The 24,434-nt window shown below is 35.5% G+C and overlaps 1 long non-coding RNA gene across 1 annotated transcript; it reads right to left on the reverse strand.

Moving 5' to 3' along the window:
• Positions 1–20,068: 20,068 nt before the first annotated feature.
• LOC109061025 lies at positions 20,069–23,143 on the reverse strand. Its single transcript, XR_006158150.1, has 3 exons — positions 22,472–23,143; positions 22,066–22,202; positions 20,069–20,496 (listed from the first exon to the last, which is right to left on the reverse strand). It is a non-coding gene; the product is annotated as an uncharacterized LOC109061025 (long non-coding RNA).
• Between the last annotated feature and the right edge of the window lie 1,291 nt (positions 23,144–24,434).

Genomic DNA, 24,434 nt, shown 5'->3' on the forward strand with positions numbered 1-24,434 from the left:
AAAACCCTGCAGGTTGTGCGTTCTTCTCATAAATCTGCCTCCGTGTGTGGGAACTTTGTAAAGGTCAAAGGTTAACTTGAGGAAAGGCTTGTTCCCTTGCTAACACAGTACATTAAGGCGTCCTCAGCTTTCCCTGTTGCGGGTGAAATTTAGTCATGTGTGCTGCAGCCCTCCGACTGTCACTGTCATCGCCCTCTCTCGTGTCCATCTCTGACTGGCTGAAACGAGCTTGGCTTTCAGCACGCTATCGGCCCCTATGGCGGCTTTCAACACACATATGCGCAGAAACACCCACACACCTGACGCCCACATTGTTCCGATCAGGGCACGCTGAATCCCACAACAGCACACACCATTTCCTTCTGTTTGTGCACACACCTCGGCAAACAAACTGGAGCAGCCACAATGCCGAGGGTGCTAACAGATGGGGGGATGTAATGTTCCGATCAGGGCGCGCTGAAGACTGAAGTGACGCTCTATCTGTGCGTGTAGACATGAAAGTGTTACAAACACTGTAACACACACACTAACAATGAGATAACAGAAATGTGTCAAAGTCCACAACCTGAAACATACACAGATGAGATGATAGGGACATGTTCACTCACTCAATCTGTCGATTTCACTCTATTATGGAACGTCATTTCTGTTGGAGGATGTTGATTTTAAGAGTAAAGCATGAAATTATTGTGCTACCCCAATTAAACAACTTTTATGGTGCAATTTATAAATAAATAGAAAAATAAAAACTAAAGTCTTACATCAGGGTTTAAAAGTAGTGAGACCACTAGTGAAAATGTTCTGCTTTGATTTTTTTAAAAATTCTAATTTAATTCAACATTTTAAATACAGATTAAATTAATATCTAAAATTGGAACTGACATGGTTTTTTTTTTAAATAATTCCTATATAAATATTTAAAATAAATAATTAAATTAAACTTAAACTCTTACACAATTTAACAAATCAGAAAATCAAAAATAATATAAAAGGTATAAAAAATTAATTTGATCATATGTGCTTCAAGGTAAGAAATCAGACCTTTTATAAAAAGTATCTGGGAAAAAATTGTTTATTTGACCAAGAAATAGTGCAGTATCTTTTTCATTTTATGTCATAACTTTTCTTAGTTTTTAATGTTTCAAAATCCTAAAACTATAGGTTCAGTAAGAGAGAGAGAGAGAGAGAGATAAAAATCCTCATTATTTATAAAAAATAAAAATAAAAAATATTAAAAAGTATTTTGGAACCCGCTGTAATTAAATCTTAAAGACAGTTCTAATTAAATAAATACTAAAGTTTTGCTTCCAAAAAATATCTCATTATGAAACACATTTTGCTCAACAATAATTGTCATCATCTGAAACTGAATTTTGGATGAAAACACTCATTAGAGGCAAAAAATTTCTAGAAAAAAGAATTGTAGCCTCATTCTGTCTAGCTCTTCTTTCTTCTATTCCCTCTCTTTTCTTTACTTTTCCTCCATCCAGGATCCTTACATATATATCATTATGTCTCCAGAACCACTGGGGCAATAAACAACTCCGAAGGACAGATTTGGGTGGAAATGCACACATATGCAGCACATATACACAATTAATGGTGACAAAATTGAACAGGAAAGTTAAATGAATTACACCTTTCCCGAGGGATGTCATTTTTTCTGAGAATTTCGTTTTTGTTTAAATTGGTTACAACAAGAGTTGTTTGAATATCAGATTACAGAAAAAGGACTGGGTCTGAAGATAGATGTTAAAGCATCGCTTAAGTATCACAAGACAAGCTTCAGCATGAGAAAGAGAAAGCGAATGTCCGAGAGAGAGAGAGCCAACGAGAGGAAACTGAGAATAAATAAAGAGGACCTTGGCAGCGCTGGAATAATTATGTGCCACTCTATCCAATCTACATAAATAAACGTCGCACCGAGGGGAAGCTTACAGTTTTGGTTAAAATCATTTTTCAGGTCTGACTCCCCCGTGTTTCAAAACACAGCCTGTTTATGGCAGCAAGCATGTTTTACATTTTACATGAAATATTTAGTTTAGCTTGGCCTGCCTGGGCTGCAAGGCTCAGAGGAGATTGATTCCAAGTGTGTATCACAGCGCAACACTTCCAATCCATCACAGCCCCGGCGTTAACAGGAAATCAAGAGGCTTCCTTATCAAATTACTCTTCCAAAACCAAAAGCTCTTGTAAAATTAGATTCACGGTAATCAGTGAAGACCTTGTTCTCTTGGTTCTATCTTTCAGCCCAATCACAACGCAAACACAAATACCTGTTTTCACCTTTTCTGTTCCTTCAGACAATCTATCCGCCCCTAACTGGCCCCTGGCCCTAGAGCACCCAGCACTGGGGCCCTTGATCAGATAGTGGCCATGCCTAGTTTCCCCTCCCAGCCCTGGGCAAACAGTCACCCTATAACCACCCCCGTCCAAACACCCAAAAACACACACACACACAAAATACAAAAAAAAAAACAAAAAAAACACACACACACACACACACAAATCGGTGCACTTTCATAATGAACTAAATGGCTCATTAGGTAACGCCTGCAGAGAAAAACATAGTGCAGTAGAAATGTGATGAGGATGAACTCTACTGAACTGCCAGTTAAACTGCCTTTGCACCGTTAAAAATCTGAAACCGGCAGTTTTTCTCATGAAGGTTTAGATTTGGGTTTGGGTTGCTGAAGCTAATTTAAGTTCAGTATAAAATAATTCATCTGACTTTCAGAATTTTCAGAATCATTTCATCGTTCACTGAATCTTTCAAACATACACAAAAATAACCATCCTACAGTATGTATGATTACCAGTCTTAAACATTATAGAGTGTGGTAACAACCAAATATGCAAATATAGCAAATATGTTCGCTTGTTTGTTTGTTTAAGCATTTAATAAATTAATACTTTTATTCTGAAAGGATGCATTAAATGACAATAAATATAAAAACTTTTACAGCATTTCAAATAAACTCTCTTTTCATCAAATAATCATAAACAAAATAAATAATCATTAAATACAGTGCAACTTTTTTCAACATTGACAACAATAAGAAATGTTTCTTGAGCAACAAATCACCATATCAGAATGATTTCTGAAGGATCATGCGTCACTGAAGACTGGAGTAATACTGCTGAACTTTCAGCTTTGTATCACAGGAATAAATTCAATTTTAAAATATATAACAATAGAAAACAGATATTTTATAGCAATATTTCAAAATATTAATGTTTTTACTGTATTCACCATGCTCAATGGCAAGTGCAGCAAAATAATATCAAGCCATTTGCTAGCTAACAGAGCCATGTTAACCACTAAAACCTTATTAACCCTATATCTGAAAACAATTCAAACATAAAATTTATTTCAAATGGCAGTTCTTTATGACTAAATGTTGTATTATTTGCCTCATAAAAGCTCAGCAGCTTTAGGGGAATATTGAAAAGATGAATATAAAAAGGTTGTGCTGAAAACAAAACAGGATTCATATCTGTTAATAATAATAATAATAATAATAATAATAATAAAAACATTTATAATAATCATACCAAAATCAAGAGCATTCTATTATAGTCTATGATTTCCTGGCATTAAGTCATATTAGTCCAATACAATATTATTTTAGTATCATTTAGATAGTTTTATAATATTATTGATATGTTGGGTCATTCAAATCATATCAAATTTAATATCATATCAATCCACATTCAAATTAAATTAAATTTAAAGTAATAGTAATATTATTTTATGTCATTTTCATCATTAACATATATATATATAAAGAGTTAATCTTTTTTATTTCAGTTAGTTTTAGTAATTTTAATACATCAAGTTAAATTAAAATGAGAAATGTTACATTAGCAACTAGCTGAAATAAAAAGTTTTTTATATTTTATTTCAGGTAACGTTTAATTTATTTCAAGTAACAAAAATGTTTTTAATGGTTTCAGTTTTAGTTAACTATAATAACCCTGGTCCAACAGTATGAAAACAATCCAAGTCAAATAAAGTTGCGTGATAACACAATATCACAGCAAATGACTTGACGCTACAGTCCAAGACATTAAAACACTATTCACTGCATCCAAAAGGGGGCGCTAGTGCACTTGTCAATGCTTCCATTCCCAGCCTTCAGCTTCTTAATGATCCATTTTTTCCCTCTGCACCACATCAAGTGACTCCTGACATTTGATGAGTGCAGTGTCCTAACAGTGAGTATCTATATTAAGAAGAGAGACTGTCTTAATAGCAGGTAAATGTTTGGCCTGCAGATGAACCTGGGTTTGAGTGACACAGGCAGCTACACTCATTGGGATTCCATGGCTGCCCAGTGTGTTTAAATGCCCCTTATTACTGGGGCAAACAGACAGATATTTGTTAATGAATCCACATGCTTGAGTAACTCAAGACCCAGGAGTCTCTCCTTCTGCCCTGGGGACCAGCCACTCGCTGACTGCAGGTCAGAGGTCAAGGTAAAAGGTCACAGGGCTTTCAGGTCCTTCTTTACTCTAACGGGTGGTTATCGGGCCCTAATGGGTTTGTAAAAAAAGCAGTATAGAATAACGTGGAGTTAAACTGTTACTAGTTTAGATCATGCATACCACAGAACATTTTAAATAGATGCAAAGAGAGTGGGACCTGAAATTCAAATACTGATATTTAAAATCAGTATTTTAATTCTGAATATACTAAAGTACTAGTCTAAAACTGTGATGTATTTTCAGACATTTTAATGCACAGTCCTACTACTACACAGAGTGAGATGTCATGCAAGGACTAATGTAAAGCAGTGTTTCTCAACAGGTAGGTCGTGACCCAAAAATGTGGCAACAAGGCTAAAATGCAGCTAATCATATAATCATAGGTTAGTACAACTAAAAAAAAAAACAAGGCTTATCAATTTTTAAATGGAAAAGGGGGGAAAATATTCAGATGCAGTATTTTAGCTCAAATACATCTGTGGCTTGGTAGAACCTAATCAAATTAGACAAATGTCAACAAAGACACGTTGTATGGAAAAACTATAAAACAAAATTATCCAAAGTAAAAGAAAATACATCCTAAAATAAAGTTTGTGGAGTGAATTATTGGCTGCCAAGAATATACAATCATCAAAAGAGACATTTGGAAACCAAACATGTTAGTAATTCTGCATATTTCTTGGGTGCATGCAGTTTATGATAATGTCGAATTGATAGTTTACCCCCCCCCTCCCCCCCCCCCCCCCAAAAAGTCATAATTTAAACACCCTCCTCATGACTTACTTTCTTCTGCAAAACACACACACACAAAATAAATTTTGGGGAAAGTTTCTGTTTGTTTCTGTATAATTAAAGCTATAAGTTAACATAATTATAAGTTTATATATTAGTTATAAGCTAATTGGGTCCAAAACAGACCAGACCAGACCAGACCAGACCAAAACAAAACAAAACAAAACAAAACAAAACAAAACACTTTTTTTCAATATCTTTCACAAAAAAACAACAACTAATGAAGCTTATTTTCCACCATGTGATAAAGAAATAAAAAAAGGTAACTGTGACTTTTTATTTCACAATTCAGGGTTTATATTTCACATTTCTGATATAATTGTGAAACTTGAAATTGTGAGAAAAAAAGATTTCGCAGTTTATATCCTGCAATGCAGAACTGTGAAATAAAAAGTCGCAATTACCTTTTTTATTTCTGTAATAAAAAATAATAATATTGTGACTTGAACCCAGAATTCAGAGAAAAAAGTCAGAATTACAAGATATAAATTCAGAATTGTGAGACATAAACTTGAAATTGCGGGGAAAAAGAGTTTATATCTTGAGATAAAAAAAAACAATTACTTTTATTTTTTATTCAGTGATGGAAATAAGCTTGCATAAGCAATTCATACATAAAGTCATACATTGAATAACATGAAGGTGAGTAAATTGTCAATTTAAAATTTTGATTTTAATTCCATTTTTCTTTACATTTGTATGATGTACAGTTTTAATACTGTGTTGGGTTTACATTTTTTGTCCAATGTTTTTGTGCAAGATTCTGAAGCAAAACTAGTTCAACTTACAGTAGGTAAACACATTTAGTGCATATGAATGTGTGTATGCTGGAAATCAGATCATTATGAACACACCTCTTTAAGGTGGCCAACAGATGTAGTGTGTAGCTGGATGTGTAACGAATGAGTCATAACTATACAATACTGTAGGAAGTGGCACAAAAGATGACGGAAAACTAGCTGAGAACATTCATAAGGTTATATATGATTTCTCAAAACAATCATGAGATTTCCAGCATAAGTTTTCCGGTAAAAAAACATCATCCATATCTCTTGATCTACCAGAGCTGAGTTTCTGTGATTAAACACGCTTTCATGTGTAATTAATCCACTTCAATCAACTGGAAAAGCAGGATGAGGGGACAACATATCTGTCAAAAGCATACAAAAACAGGTCCAGGTCAACATTCAGACTGGGCCTGAACAGGAAAGGACCCTTGATTAAGGATAAACCACTCTGTGAAAGTGGCATGTGGAAACCCCAAAAAATATTGAATCACCACTGCCACTGATCTGAATGGATATCAAACAGATTTTTCCTTTTTTCCCTACCAATGTCCTGTGGTTTCCATAAGCATTTCCTCGCTACATTTCAGGCATTGACACGGGAACTAAAACATTCAGCGGCATCGGAACTTTAATCTCCTTGAGCAACAAGATAAATAAATACACTATCGTAGCGAGACACGTAGGATATGAAACACTGTAAAACCCCGTGAGCCAAGTGTTAGCTCACATCTCACACCGCCACGCATGTGGAATAATGATTTGGATCCTGGTCTCATGTTCACGTCATTAAAATATCACCATCCAGAAATCTATGCTTGAATTAGCTAAAGCCAGAGCGGATAAAACGAAAGGTGTTTATTAAAAATAATACATTTGAGATGCATATGAAACATACTGAGCAACATTCTCAGGAATGTGTTCAAACAGGAATCAAAAATAGCATTAAAATGTGATTGGGATTTAATTTATCCTTAAAATCTTCCTTTAAAATTTCAGTTTAATATTATTATTATTATTATTATTATTATTATTATTATTATTATTATTATTATTATATACAGTTTTTTTGCTTGTTCATTTTTGCAGTCAATAAAAAATAAATAAATAAATAAAAACAAATTCAAACCAAATCACATTTATAGGTCATTTGTAATTAGACTATTTTTTTAAATGTTTGATTTTTTTTTCTTGCAGTCAAACAAACTATATAAATAAAATTTAATTAAATAATATAATAAAATTTTATTAAATAAATAATAAAAACAAATTAGCTCCAAAACACATTCATAGATCATTTGAAATTAGACTGTTTTTTAAATGTTTCAAGTTTTTTGCAGTCAAACAAAAGGTATACAAAATAAATAAATAAATAAATACATACATTAAATCCAAACATTCATAGATTGCTTGAAATTAGATTTAAATTAATTCAAAACAGTTTAAACTTTGTAAATGCAACTCAGGCTGAACTAGATTTCAAGTAGTTGCTTTTGTCATCTAACACCCACAGTATCATATCTAGTTTTATCTAAAATGACTTTTTTTTGTTCACTCTTTCCCTATAGCTTATTATTATGTCTTGGAAGCTCCTGTAAGTGTTAAAACCGCTTAGTCCTAAAGATCATATGAAAAACATATTGGATTTGTATCCTGTGTGAACAAAGCAAAAGAGCAGTTTTTTTATATTGTCGTGTCATTGATTATGATGAAGTGGGCATGCAGCTTATCTCTAGGTTGCACTGTTTTTGCTCTGATACTGTGGATCTCATGTAGAATCTGTGTGGACATTAGAAATATCTGATCCGCACTGAAAGGAACAAGCAGGCGCACTGCTGATCAGCTCATTTATCCAGGAGGCTAAAGACCAACAGATAAACATCTCACCCAAAGCAAGAATACCACAGTATCCCATTGAGGCTGAATAATTACCTGCCCTCCTTTCCAGTGTCACTGATGAATCACCTGCGATAGCAATCTCGCACCACCAGCCAGGCACTGAGCTCTAACTCTGCTTGTCACAAAAAAAAGGAAACAGATACTATTTACCACAAATAAATGGGTATAAGAGGGTGATTATGAAACTGTATTGGCATATGCAACACAGAAAATATTATTTCGGTGGAGATAGCATTCATATTGCATGTATACAGCTGGTGAAAGATTCTGTCACTTGCCTTTGTCGTGTTGCTATTTGTTGTGCTAAGACACACAATCAGAACGTTACACATACGTTGCGGAAAGCAGGTATCTTGTTGCTACAAATCGCTAATGGTTAGATGTTGCTTAAGGTTGGCCGTGCTAACCTTGTGCTCACCTCACCTGCACATTTGAAGCACAGGATACAAGATAGCTGTTGCTTGTGTGAAGGTGATATGAATGAAAACTCAATTTATCACCTGCAAATTCTGTCAGAATGATACATTTGTGCCCTATAGGGACAGGCTAATCTGATACACTGACCAGAAGCTAGTTTACAGAGAGAGAGAGAGCTAATGCTCAACATGTAGAACACTGTGATTTCCCCAACAAACCATAAATCAGTCTACTGGTGTGCTTCGTTAGTAGAAAATGAGTCCCTTTCTAAGATCTGGCACAGGTAGTGAACAGGCAAGTTGTGTTTTTTTGGAAGATGTTGCCAGGCCAATGACTAGCAATTTAGAAATAGATCTGCGCTACTATTTAATTGCAGTTCCAGGTAACTTACTGTGCTGAACATCAAAATATACTTGCATGAACTTAAATTACAGGAATCATCATCTCATTGTAGATATATCTCAGATCTACACTGTAAAACATTATTATGATTTTAACAGTAAACGACTGTAAAAATGCTACAGTAAAAACCTGTTAACTGGTTAATAGTAAGTTTCCATACTATATTTAGTGAATAAATGTAATTACATTTAATTTTACAGTAAAATACTGTTAAAATATGGTTTTCAGAAGTGAAAAATAAGTCATTTTATAATTTACAGCGAAAAACCTTAAATTGACACTCCCAGAATTCCCTGCATGACACTTCATATTAGATTTTTTTTTTCTTATCAGATGTGTACATTAGGGTTTAAACTTAAATCTAATGTTGTTAAATTAATGTTTATTGCATTATTTCAGTATCGTGTGTCACCATGATGGGGATTAGTGTGAATGACACTGTGCACCTTTAATATAAAAGTATCACTCTCCTCAGCTCATAGAAGCACTGTTTGTGATGAGCTTTGGTTCACCATGTGACTTTCTCATCACCACCAGTTTTTGGTGGATATAGGTGCATTACAATGGTTCAAAACAGATATTAGTACTTCAATATGTTGGTTTATTAACATTATATCAGTTAGTGAAATACGGTATTTTATTGTGAATTTAAGTCTGTAAAACCTAAAATGTTGCTACCATACCACCAAACCACAGCTGCCGGTATTTTACAGTAAATGTCACATTTAAAAAAAAAAATTTTACAATGTAGAGTTGGAAAATAATTTAACTTAATCATATTTAGCTACAATAATAGCCAGATGAGCTAACGTAAACAGTTAATAAAACATATAGGAGGCCATTGCTCCTTTAGAGGCGGCCTCATAAATCTTAACAGAAAGGGACAGCAGTCATTGTACAATAATAAATAGTCTAGAGCTCCACCTGATACTGTTAAGTGCCATTGAACATATAGAATGTTTCACAGAAGAAAAAGGATGAGAATGAAGTGATATCTTTGCTCTTTTCTCCTACGGCTCTCTTACACTCTTGTCTCTTGGTCCTTTATGTCCAAGCATGTTCTGTACAAAAGAGAGATGTTCATGACTTCTTGCCCTGAACATGATCTGAGAGAGTAGTGTTTCAGTACATATGTAACAAGGGTTAGGACATGGACAGGACCCTTTAGGGTTTGATTTGAAAAATCACGCATGCTTGAGTGTGTTCTTTAGAGTTGCGTGTTTAAATTTGAATTGCAATTGGAATTTGACTATAAGGAAGTTAAATTAGTTGCATTCCTACCGTTCAGCACTTCCTAGTTTCAGCTTGTTTTGTGTTTGTACTATCTGGCTGCATTCTTTAGTCTGGCTCAGTCTGCATGGCACAGTGTGTTTATATGGACATGCATAGGGACGTTAGACCCCCAGCAACATCAACTGCCAACTCTGAGCAGCAGACAGAGAGAGCAGACAGGAGAAAATAAGCAAAGAGAGCAAAACTCAGAAGCCCATACCATGCTGCTTCCTGGTCTCTGTGTCTTAAGCACACACACTAGCAGAAACCCACCACAAAAACAAAAAACACAACCCAAACTCAAATAACACACCGCACTTAAACAAAACAAAACGGCTACCGCGTCCGTCTCCGTTGACTGAGAAGTAACAGGCCTTTAAACAAGCCTTTAATTTCCTATGTAAACCATCAGGGTTTGTTTTTGGGGTTTATATTAATGTCTTTCTGGGTATAATGATTGAATCACAGCCTTCAAACTTGCATGGCGCTACTCATGAATCAAAACCAGCTCAATATCTATAAAAGTTGTATGTGGAACAATAGTGATTTCTATTAACATTTCAAAGCATTTTGTCTGCTCAACACAATGGTAAAATATCTGCTCCAAGTTTAATACATTGTAAAGTTTGCACTTTTTTTCATGTTATTAATATTTTTATTAACTTTTTTTTTCTACACATCTTCGAGGAACATATATTTTATTATTATGAAAGAAATGTTTAAAGACATAGTTTACCCCCCCCCCCCCCCCCCCCCAAAAAAATAGCTGTTTTCTATTTGAATACATTTTAAAATATAAAGCTGAATTTTCACCATCATTTCTCCAGTCTTCAGTGTCACATGATTCTTCAGAAATCATTTTTATATGCTGATTTTATGCTCAAGAAACATTATTATTATAATTATTATTATTATTATTAATGTTGAAAACAGTTGTGCAGCTTAATATTTTTATGGAAACCCTGAAACATTTTTTTGATGAATAAACATTCAAAAGATCAGCATATATTTAAAACATATTTTTTATATATATAAAAGTGCAAAAGTCATTATTATCACTTTTGATTAAATTAATGTTTCTGTGCTGAGTTAAAGTATTAATTTTCTTAAAGAAATAATAATAATCATCTTACCGACCCCAAATTTTTCGGAGTACATATTTTCTCAAAACACCTTTCACTATTCTTTCTGATAATATTTTAGAAATTTATAATATTCCTTACATACAGCATTTTACATTACTAAAAGTCTATTAAAACTGTTAACATAAAAAAAAAAAAAAAAAAAAAAAAAAAAAACTGCTGATCTTAAATTTCTGAACAGGCTATTAATGATGGCTTATAAGTGTGGCATATACAGGTATATGCTATGTATTGGAGTGCTTTTGAAGCAAGAAAAATCCTGATGCTTTGAAAAACTTCCAAATCATGCTACTTCTGAGCATACATAAAAAGGAGCCCCAGTGTGTTTGGCCTTGTGTTTCCTCTTTTCTGGATCTCATCCTCTCCAACATGTTTCTCACAGCATGAAATATTGTCCAGGCACCGCTGTGTTGCACTGATCCTTGACACCTGGATGGACCCAAGAGAGAGCATTGTACAGTCTAGTCAGTGAACAACCCAGATTTTACAGTGCTGCCCCAGCTCCTGTAGGTCGCTCTGTCCGTCAGTCACACAGCTGGTGCTAATTTCCCTTCAATGCCACATTAAGCACCATGACGGCTGCACTGCGAACCCCAGAGCGAGGAACCGATGACCAGGGAAGCTTCCTTAAGCCACGTGACTTTGCAGAGAAACCTGCAGTTCATCCAAATTTTTCAAAGACTTAGTGATATCGTGCACCTCGCTCTATGTGTACCAACTTCCTTTAGCACTTTGTTTGAACTGCCACTCATCTCACTGACAGGAGGGCTTGACAAACTTGTTTTGCAGCTGATGAGATGCCAGTGTGGGAACGTGGCCTAGGCATGAAAGAAAGAGGGATCTCGGACCACCTGCTGTCCACTCGAAAGCCTCTCCACTTTCATAACACAGGGCCAGGGAAAGGGCAGGCAAACTATATGCCATTTGGCACCAACTAACTAAAGTACACAGGCAGCTGAAGTATAATTGGATGTAATGAAGGCTAACTGAGGAAAAGCCAAGCTGGATTTCATGACCTTGGAATTAACGCCACCCAAGATATGCAAGTGGTGGGACGAAGCATGAATCCATCCCTCATTAAATCTATAATAAACACGGCAGAACGGAAACATGTTATCGGTATGTACAGATGACTGTTCGGCGGAATATTGATGTTCAAGACTATAGGAGGTGAATTCTGTGCATCTCCATAGCTATTTGCAGTGAAACTGGATACACTGGTGGCCTCGCTCCATCAGAGTTCACAGTTGGCTCTGGGGGAAAAAAGTGAAGGTGATATTTCATTGTCACCTTATCAGTCATGACAATAAGAATACTTGGCGCAACGGTGTTGGTGGTCTTTGGTTGTTAACATGGAAGTTTTAAATATCAAAACGGCTTATTAATTGTTACTTGTGATGCTGTTGGATCATTCTGTTGATAATAGTAGATCATGACTGCTTTTGATGGATTACATTGCACGGCTTTTAAAATCTGATACAAAATGATAAATAATGAAAAATTGAAAGCTGAAATTAATTAATTATTTTATTGATAAACAGTTTTTTTTTTGTCTTTTTTTGATTTCCAGGTAAAATATTGTTGAAATAAGATGATTTTTCCCACTTTTATTCAAGTATAAACAAGTTAAGAATTGGAAATAATAATAATATAATAAAATAAATGAATGAATAAACAGCAGCAGTGCAGTATAAATACACTTACATTCAAAATGAAACAAAAAAAAACAAGTCATTTTTTTTGTGGTTTTGCTGAAGATAAATTTATCTTCTTTATATTTTATTTTTAGTGTATGTATATAGTTAGAAGTGCACACCATCCTGTTACTAGGAGAATGATGACACATGTACTTGAGTTTGCTGCTGTTGTTATTGATGCTACTTTCTGTTCTGAGTCACAAAAATTTGGCTCAAACACAGGTTGGAGGTGGTGTAAGCTATGCAGCTGAGATGCAATGTTTTATATGGGCCCCTTCATTTTCACTCTTTTGATATATTATTACTCAATTAAAGTATATTGTTGAGTTCTACTAACTAGCAGAGACAGCACACAATACCATGCTAAAATGTAAATACTCACTGAATAAAATAACAGTCAGTGCATACTTCATTTATCCATCCTCATCCTTTCCACTCTTCACTGTTCACCTCAAAGGAAACACAGCAAATCAAAAATTGCTCTAGATTCCAACAGAAATGGACATTATCCACTAAAAGGGCCCCTTTTTTATCTTGCTCAAAAACAACTAATATTAAGTTTCGATATTTACTCTACCCATTCAGTTCCATACAAAGCATGCTGGGAACTACAAATCCCTTGCCCAAATTCAGTCACTACAAACAAAATGATTCAAATGATCCCAATACTAATGGATATACAGCAAGTAGAATGGGCACAATGAAATAAAACTGTGACAAAAAGATTAGCATTTCAATTAAGTCAACTGAACAAGCAGCAAAAATCTTTTTTTCAGTGTGGACAAAGAGAAAGACATACAGTTTAGCTGGCCATCAGCATATGATAGATTATTCATGCTTATTCATCCAATCATGGGTTGCTGAAGACATCCCAGGCTTCTCAGAGAAGTTAACCAGCAAGACTAGCTGGAGAAAGTTATGATGATCCACCAGCCAGGCCAGCACCAAACCAAAACTAACCGGCATAAACCAACCATAGAACTGCATGCTAGTCTAAACTGTTCTTTTTAACAGGGTGACAGCCCATCTTTCAGCAAATAAACCTACATTTGACACTACAGCCGTTTGCTTGTTTATAATGAGACCGGTTGGACACTAGAGGAGGTGGCCTGTGGCATTTCTATAGCTTATTTTTTGGACAAGCTGAAACTGCATGATTTTCTGAGTCTCCTGGGGGACCTCTGGAGAAGATGGAGGGCGGAGGGTTAAGGGAAAAGGCCACCCATATGGAGAGCAGCTGATTTTCCTAGTGTTGTATCCAACATACACATACAACCCATTCATATATACATACGCATACATACCCTCATAAATACTCTTAGACAAACATTCATACATCTCTATATAGATTCTAAATGCATAATACACAACATCAATCTAAATATTTTTTAATTTATAGAAAAACAAAAAAAAAAAAATAAAATAATCCATGAAAATTAATTTATACATACAGCAACCGAAAAAAATCTGGTAGTGTTGTAAGACAAATAAAATTAAAAAAATTAAATCCTGGATGACCACAACACAACATTTACATAAATTCACATTCAAGAACTTTTAGATATATTAACATAAAAACAATTCCAAAAAGTCTTTTTAAAGTTTTTTTTTTTTTTTTTTGAAAAAATTAAATCCTGGATGACCACAACACAACATTTACATAAATTCACATTCAAGAACTTTTAGATATATTAACATAAAAACAATTCCAAAAAAAGGCTTTTTAAAGTTTTTTTTTTTTTGCAATGTTTGAGTCCAGCAAATCTATGTAGCCGACAAGGAGATGCTTTTTATTGAACGGCCAAAACAAGCAATTCACAGGCCATAACTCCTTGTCTCAACGGTTCTTGTCTGACCATAAATCACTGGGATAAAGTGCCCCAGGGATCTCATTTATTTAGTTATGAATATCACCAAGGCACCGTGTACGCTTGTGCATGTATTTGTGAGTGAGAACGGCAAGCAAAGGCGGCAAATCCATGTATCACAGAATCAGCATGTGTTGTGTTGTATATGTGTGCGACGAGCAGTGCTGGTGGGTTCATTGGTTGTGCAGTATAAACATATTGTGTCATGCTTCAGCTGAGCGCTGGGAACTATTAGCATCATGCCTGATGTCAATCACACCTCCGTGCTCTGTTAAAGAGGACTGGAAGAAATGCTCTCACTTACACTCTTGAGAAGATGTTTTAATAATTATAACTGCAAAGGAACTTCACCTGACCTGCATCCATGTTATTTCCAGGCAAAAGACAGACAGACGGCTGCAGGCACCGCTCTGAGAGTGATTCCATCCACCTAAAGTCATCGACTCAAAGAGCGTTTGAATGGCAGAGCCACTGTTTTTCTACTGAGGGCTTTTGGTTTGATGCCCTGTCCCCATTATCAAAGAGCTTTTTAAAATTGGCTCCATCACTTTAATTGTGGAATTCAGGTTCAAGATTCAACATTTTCCATCAATTCCCCTAAGCAAGACATATATTTACACATACAAATGCATGTTCACAAAGGCACAGACAAGATGAATGCACATGTGCACGTATACACACACTCAAAAAGCTGAATTTCACCTTTAAAGCTTACTCCCACACAAAGTCCAAAATTTTGGTGTAAAAATGCGCACAGTGACACAACAAAGCATTGCATCTATAATATCTACCTCACACTGATTCTGTATGGAAATCAGCTGTGGAAGATGTTTCCATTTTAGGGTAAGAAAAATTAAATGTGAGGCTTTACTTCTTACAATTGCAACTTTATTTATTATATTTATTACTGAACAATAAACAATACTTCCAAAGCATTTATTAATCTTAAAGTTAAAATTAGTTAATGCACTGTGAATTATATGAACAAACAATGAACAGTTGTATTATTATTAATTAACATTAAAAAAGGTTATTAAATGTTAAGTATATATTTTTTTAATCTTTCTATAAAGAAGTACGAAATATACAGCTATAAACAAACAAAAAACATACTTAAAATTAAAAAATATGAAATAAAACATAAAAAAAAAAAATTCAACAAAATTCAAAAAAACTATTATTTACTTTATTTTTTTATTAGTATTTTTTTTTTTTTTACTATTACTATTTATTTATTTATTTATTTATTTTCTAGCAAAAACCTCATCTACCTATTTTGGTCACAAAGCAAAATTTGTAACAATGTAGAATGTGTCACAGAAAACCAAAGGTTTACATTTACAAGTCATAAAATGGATAAATAAGATGAATGTAAAATGTTCAGTGTCAGTGCAGCACTGATCTGAAACAGCAATTACCCGTTTTATTTTTTTACTACATTTTCAGAAAATGACACAAATTTAGCATCAGACTCACAGTAACTTGGCAAAATATATTAAATTAGTTTACTTTTATGTCATTTAGCCATTACATGCCTTCAGGGTGTGACTCTGACTGCATATACTTCTCTGACCTTAAAGCAATTCTATTTTGATTCCAGAAAGCATTGTGCCATACAGTATGTCATAGGACTAATGAGAGAAACTCTGGCAGATTCGGCACATCTGTCTATATTGCATGATTAAATTATTAAAAGTGTAATGTACTTCCAATGTGGCCTCATTAATTTCTACTAGATCACAACACAAAAACGTCTTTTAAAGAGGATACCAAAGGCCCAGGTGATAATCTTACCATCGTTAGCACTTCTGCAGGAGTCTACATAGAAACTTCTCAGTTAACTCCCCAAAGGAAGTGCCATATACAATCAGTTAAGCAGGCTGCTTCAGGCGGGTCTCAGAGGCATCGTATATGTTTCTCTTTGGTTGTGTAACACCACCCAGCACGCTCTGCCCGTTACAAAAGATGCCTCAGGTTTAATGTTTCGGAAATCTTTATGGACACGACCCTTGTGCACAGGCCGCTGGTAATTAATATTGTTGACAAAGGAGCTCATAATTTTTTCCCTCGTCGAGATGTGATGTTCTCTACAGTCTAATGGCCGCAGAACCCTATTGGCTCCTGGAACTATGTGTGGATATAAGAAGAGGGGCTGACAGGGAGTCTCGGGTGAGCAGGGTGCTGCGTGATTGGTCCCCGCAGGATTTATGATTAATGAGCATGGGAAAAGAAGCAGGGGCCGCTGGGAAACCCTCGATTCTGTTTCACTTCTACAGAGAGCATTGCTGAACTTTATGTCAACATTGGATGGAGAACAGCTCTCCTGATCTTTACTTGCTTAAAGGCCAAAAACTAAATTAATCTATCTTTGCTGCATTTTCAGCATTAAAGAAAGCACAAACCTGCAATATTAAACTTGCACAAGATGAATGGTGAAAATATAGCTACAGAATGTACTGCTGAAAAAGTAACACACATTTGAAAATAAATATCCCAAAAGGGGGGTTGCACAGCAATGCCGTAAAATAACCATTTTTGGTTCCCTAAAGAATCTTTCAGTGATCAGTTCTTAAAATAAACATTTTTCTTAGTGTGAAGAATATTTTAAAAACCTAACATGCTTTTCCACTATAAAGAAAAAGTGTAAAGCTGAGTTTTCAATGTATAAAAATAAAAGTCTAAATAAAAGACTTTATTTTATACTATTTTATATACAAACACACATTTCCATTAGCATATGCATGCTGTACAGTCTGCATGTTCATCTCACTACATGAAAGTGTTAAAGGGGATCTGGTTCATCAACAGGGTCTTTGGCCCGGTCTGAGGGGTTTCGTTGGCCTTGGCCCCCGTGTCTTGCTATGGGAGGCAGGCATCTGTCCGCCCTTGAAGCCATTCACAACATCATGCTCCACTAGAAGCTTAACAAAAATATTGCTTGTGCTTTTTTAAATCCAGACAGCCTCAAAATACATCCCACATCACAGAACGACAGTCTGGATTGCAGAATCTTTCCTCATCTGACCCTCACACCATCAGAAAGCTGTTTTAAGGTTGAAATATGGTTTAGAATGAATGTTTTTGTCAATTTAAAACATGACATAAATTAATTGAGCAAAGTCATCTGATACTGTACAACTGTACATTTTTGAACAAGTCAAATATGTTTAGAGCTCCCATTTACTAAAGTACTACAGAATTTATTTAAGGGGTAGTTCAGCCAAAAATTAAAATTCTGTCATCATTTAGTCACCCATGGAAGTCAATGGCTGCTGTCAGCTGTTTGGTTACCAATATTTTTCAAAATATCTTCTTTTGTGTTCAACAGAAGAAAGAAACTCCTACAAGCTTGGAACAAACAGAATTTTCAGTTTTGGGGGAAGTATCCCTTTAAGTATAATAATACACTGTGAACATATTAATATTTAAAAGCATCAAAACATGCACTTAAAAGGATTCAGCTGACTGAATCCAGTTGGTATTTTTAAAATGAATATAAGACAAAAATTCCAGGAGTACTATGTTCTTTTAAGTTAAAGTTCAACTCAAAATTACATTTCTGTCATCATTTACTCACCTTCATGTTGTTACAAACATGTATAACTTTCTCTCTTCTGTGGAAAACGAAAGAAGATATTTCAAAGAACAGATATTTTCCAAAATACCTTTTTTTTGTGTTGAAAAGAAGAAAAAAATGCATACAATTAATTATCACAAAATTTTCATTTCTGGGTGAACTGTCCTTTTAAAGGTGCACTATATTATTTTACACATTGAAAAAACGAATAGTATTTTTTGCGGGTGGGGGCGGTGGTGGTGCAGTCTTTATTCTGAATTTAAAACAGAATTCAACAAGCATAATAATGCATTGTGACCATATTAACATTTCAAAGCATGGAAATGCGTATGAAAAGCAGTTCAATTGACGGAATCTTGAATCTTTTAACCTAACCTTTTACTTATAATTCTACTGCTGCCACCGCTGAGTGTAATTTTAAGCAGCAAAACTACAGAAACATTAATTCCATCCATTATTGTCTGGAGTCAGATTGTGTATGCACACTGAATGGATCGTGATGACACATTTAAAGCAGGATATTGTCTCACCCATTACCCTCTATTCATTTTCACAGATGCAATGCTGGGCAATATTTATATCATCGACAGCATTAAAAGCAACAACAATGGCTCAGTGGCTTCAATGTACGTCAGAAACACAGAGGTCAAAACAAGACAAAATCCCTTGTCAATTTGCCTCCACTGAATCAGTAACGGTTCACATGGAGGGAAGAAAGAACAAGCGATTGTGTTTTGTTTTTCATCTCAGCTTCACAAACAGAGCTACTAACAAAGTGACCCATCTGAGCTACTTCCTTCCATTCTGATTGGCCTAATTGGGACCTGTTGACAGAGAGTCCCATCCGAGCAGGAACCGGCCAATCAGCTGTCGGCATCTGTCATCCCCGCCACAGCGGACTTCCACCGAGAATAAATGCGCTTTCTGTGTCTGTGACCTTAATGACCTTCTCATATTATGAACGTTTTAATTGTCTCCAAAATCTCTTATATTGGGAGCTCAATGTGAAGAATGTTTGGCCCCATATAGATATTGAATTTCAGAAAGTCTACAAGTCATTTTTTATTGAAAAGAAAATAATGAATAGGTTGTTGGTTCAAAACCAATGTGATTCAGGTAATATTCACAAAACATGGTATACAGGTATTTTTAATAATTATAATGTTACTTATCAGCTATATCTCTCTCTGAAACAAGTACACATTTCCATATTTGAAATATTAAGATGTTTCATAAATGATAGGAGTATTAGACTAAGGTGTATGGTGCACTTTAGTAATAATTATGTAATTAATAATAAAAGTAAAAATAATTTTATACATTGAAAAAAAAAAAAAGGTTGACACTCATGGGATGAAGACTTTTAAGTATTTTATCCTATCTTTTTTTCATACTTTTTCAATTAATAAATCACTTCTTAGGCTATCTGAATTTTTTTTCTATAATATTTTTTTTTGTTTATCATGATGATGTATTTTTGCATCTAGTCTTTGTTACATTGACAAAGACAAAAAAAGAAATAAAAAAAATTGAAAAACTTTATCTTGAAAAAAGTATTTTAAAAATAGAAAAGTAATAATAAATACTGTTGACTAAAATATTACAAGAAAAAAATATTAAGAATGTTAACAATACATTAACAGTGATTCTAGAATAAGAAAAAAATGAAGGTTGCAAATAATCCAACATAATATGTTTTGAGAATCAGCTTTAATCAATAAATCTGTACTCCATCTGAGCCTGGCCCATCTGGAGGAGAAAAACACTCACGTGCGAATGCTATTTGTGGATTTTAGCTTGGCATTCAATACGTTTATCCCCCAGTATTTGGTAAGCAAACTGGGACCTTTGGGCCTTGGTAACCCCTTGTGTAACTGGCTACTGGACTTTTTAACAGACAGACCTCAGTTTGTGAAGGTTGGAAATCACACCTCCAGTATCATCTCTCTGAGCAATGGCTCCCCTCAGGGCTGCGTCCTAAGCCCATTACTATTCACTAAGATGACCCATGACTGCCGTGCCAGGTACAGTACAAACCATGTTGTGAAGTATGCGGATGAAACGACAGTGGTGGGCCTCATTCAGGATGACAACGAACAGGCCTATAGGGAGGAGGTGAGACAGCTTGTGGACTGGTGCAATACAAATAACTTGCTCCTGAATGTCGAAAAAACAAAGGAGATCATTGTTGATTTCAGGAAAAAAGCAGCACAGGCACACACCACTCATCATCAATGACTGCGGTGGAAGTAGTCAGTAGTATCAAGTCTTTGGGGGTGCAGATCACAGATAGCTTGACATGGACCATTAATACTGCCTCTCTAGTGAAGAGAGCACAGCAGCGTCTTTTTTGTCTGCATCGGATGAGAATTCCCTGATCTGAATTCTGATCAAATTCTGATTTTAATTTAGTTCCTTATCAAAAGGCCCCTGTTAGGTTAAAGGCCGTTATCTGTTCTCTTTGATTCCCGCTGACCCAAGCAGACCAGTGCTGTTAAAAGCAGGGACTTCAGAGAGGAGATGTTGGGCAGCTGCAGGCAGCCCCTGTTTGGCTCTTTGTGTGCGTTACTGAGCCCTCCTGTCTTCAGTGTCCATGTCCACACAAAAGACCCTTAACAGGAGCTGTCAGCAGGCAACACCACAGCGAGGATGCTAAGCACGGCCTCTATAGATCCCTTCACCTTGTGTTTGTACACACCTGAGTGCTCGATACAGTTCAAATTAGTTTTGTTTAGTCTTCTCTTTTAAGACCACAACTGCAGCTTTCACAGACTGTTTGCCCACTTTTGAATCACAGATGCTGCAGCGGTGTCCTCCTGGGCGAAAACGAAAGACAAAAAAGTGGCAAGGTGTCCAGCCGGCTGCCATACTTTGCACCTGAGGTTTGGATCAATACAGTCAAGCGATGACATGTCAATTTGCGGGGAGAAAAGACACGCTGTTCATTCAATGGCAGTGGTGAGAGACACAGGCAGGTGAATTGTTCACAAGCGGATACAGTGTATCAACACCTTCCTTTTAACTGTTGCCTGCTTTATAGTCTCTTTACGCCACGGGCATGATCTGTTTTCTTGCACGTACGTGATGTTTGACCACTGCTTATGAAAAGTGATACTCTTTTTTTTTTTGTCCCTTTGGCCTTTAGCTTGTTGTTTTTATAAGAATGCAATGTTTATGAGTTATTGCATGACACACAATGCCAAAGGCCAGCTGCTGCTCTGCCATTATTTGATGTTTGATACATTCAGTCATGTTACTAAGAAACAGAAACACGTCGTCTGCAGGGACAAAAGCATCTGCCTGGCAAGTTAATTCACTTGTGAAGACCATTTGAAGTCATGCTAGACAGGTGTTGGTTTGGTTATGAGTGAACAATGTAACATCTGAACCTCCGTGACTCAATACTAACCACCCATATGTGCATTTTAAATGACCTGCATCCATATTTCACATGCAATATGGCTTTGGTTTTAAAGCGAACTGCATGGTTTATTATTATGAATAACTCACACACAGTTTTAATGCTGTTTTGAAGTCAAAGCCCCTGAGGGGAATGCTAGAAAGCGTTTTGCACACACACAGCCACACAGACTGACTGCAGCTCTATTGGCCAACAGATGGCACTAATGACTAAAGTGGTGCACTGTCTTTGAAAGGTGAGATGCATGTGGGCTGGAATTGTTTTGGGGATGCAAAAGAAAAATTACTGGATGCTTATGTACTCACACACTCAGAAACTGACTCAGCATCCCGTTGTAATTTGATAGGATCAGCTGTCGGGTCCACAGCATGGCAGTTAACACGCTTGGTGATGTTTCAATACAGATCATCTGAGATAAAATCCAGTCATCGTGTCCTGATTTCTATAATAAAAACATATATTGTTGCAAAATACTCAATTACAGATCACTTGTATTCCAACAGAAATGCATTTCGTCTGCAAAAGTGTGCCAAAGTCATTTTAACTATACCAGGTCTGAAAAGATTGCAAACCCTTGGAAAAAAGCAATATTTTGATAGTGGCACAGTTTCTACACTTTTCCATTTATTGTCAGCAATAAACGGCTTATATATGTCTCTGCATATTACAGTGGGATATGAGAAAGTATTTTAACATAAAATAATTACACACCTTTAGGAATTAAAAACTACAGGTTCACACTGGAAAGGCATCAGGATTCCTATGTGGTTTGTCACCTTCAGCAGAATGACGGGCCACGGTTAAACCTGGATGAGTGTGCTTCTTTCAGATATGATCTGTCTGCCATTAATAAAAGAGAAAGGGAGAGAGACAAAAAGAGTTTTAAGCCACTGTTATTCAATTAGTGTGACTCATTTTGAAGGGTGTCTCAAGTTTACCTTCCCTACTTCAAAGTTTGACAGTGCAGACAATGACTGCTAAACCCAATGCTCTTCCTACGCACATTAGGAGACCTTATAAGATCATCTTGTCAGACAGTCATTTCATAAAGATTTCCCCTAGACCCAGTAGGGTTTATCGAAAAATTAGCATTCAGTTAGCACAGGTTTGTGGGAAAAAGGCGAGCAGGACTTGCTTAATTCCCTTCCCCCAAATGCCCACGTAAACACAGTAACAGTTGCAAGAAAACTGACAGGAGATAGACAGGCCAGAGGGATGTCAGACTGGTCTTGATCTATGTCTCAAGCTCTTTGAGACATGCCAGAAACAATCCTCTCACAGAAGAACGCAGACAGGGCCACTCTGTCCGTGCCTGGCTTGAATGGGGCTGCTGAACCCAAACCTGGCCAAGTTTAAGAGAGGTATTAGGCCATGTCAAAACAAATTACCCCGGCTACTGTGCTCTAAATGGCTTTTGGTTTTCATGGAGTCATTCAAAGTGACAGGCAAAGAGCCAATGTCTACGTTCATTATGTCTACGTTCAGATGACATTAACATCTCCAAAAACTTAATTCTATTTTAAATGGTGTTTATATTATACGGATAATTACAGCTCTAAAACCTAACTGGATAAGACAATATACATGCAATAATGAATGCTGGAAACAGTAAAAACAAAGTACAGTTAGGTGTGTCATTTATGTCACCAGAAAATTTTAAAATGTGTGTGTGTGTGTGTGTGTGTGTGTGTGTGTGTGTGTGTGTGTGTGTGTGCGTGTGTATGTGTATGTGTGTGTAGAATGTTTAAAAAACATTTTTTTGTATTTTATTTTAAAAAATTGCATATTATCACAAACATTTATGAATCTGTAATTTTGTTCAAAATTTTGGGTCACAAGATTTTTAATATTTTGAAAGAATGATTAAACTTGACTTTCTATTTGAATACATTTTAAAATGTAATTTATTACTGTGATGGCAAAGCTGAATTTTCAGCACCCATTACTCCAGTCTTCAGTGTCTAATATGCTGAATTTTTTTTTTCTTTTTTTTTTTGTGCTTAATATTTTTGTGGGAACTATGATACACTGTAATACAGGATTATTTGATAAATAGAAAGTTAAAAAGAACAGCATTTATTTGAAATAGTAAAGACTTTTGTAATGTTACAAAATATTTCTGTCACTTTTGATCAATTTATTGCATCCATGCTGAGTAAAAGTATTGATTTCTTTAAAAAAAATTATAATGATGATAATAATATTAATAATAAATCATACTGACCTCAAACTTTTTTGAAAGGTACTTAATTTATGTGACATAAAAATGGGGCATCTTGCAATACCTTGTAAACAAATATGTGCCATATTTTCTGTATTAGTGAAAACATACACAGATCTTATATTAGTTTATATAACTAGAGGCAAACTGCTCTGATCTGGGGTTTTATATCAAAAAACTGTAATTTCTTTAAACTGCAGCACTCAACACAAAATGGCCTTTGGAAACGATGCAATCAGACACGCTCTTCCTCTTGTATATATTTCTCTCACTTTTTTCAACTCAAAGCGTAAGGTAGCCAGTATATGTAGCCCTCATAATTCACTCCAGATCAAAGTCATTTCTATTCTAAACTTTTTAAGGCTCATTTAGTTATTGCAAGAAAGTACTGTGTATATGTTTATAAGCTGCTCCATATGTTCGAACGCCATCCAAATGTTCAAGTATGCTGCC

The sequence above is a fragment of the Cyprinus carpio genome, chromosome A5 (assembly GCF_018340385.1).
Source record: "Cyprinus carpio isolate SPL01 chromosome A5, ASM1834038v1, whole genome shotgun sequence".
NCBI lineage: Eukaryota > Metazoa > Chordata > Actinopteri > Cypriniformes > Cyprinidae > Cyprinus > Cyprinus carpio.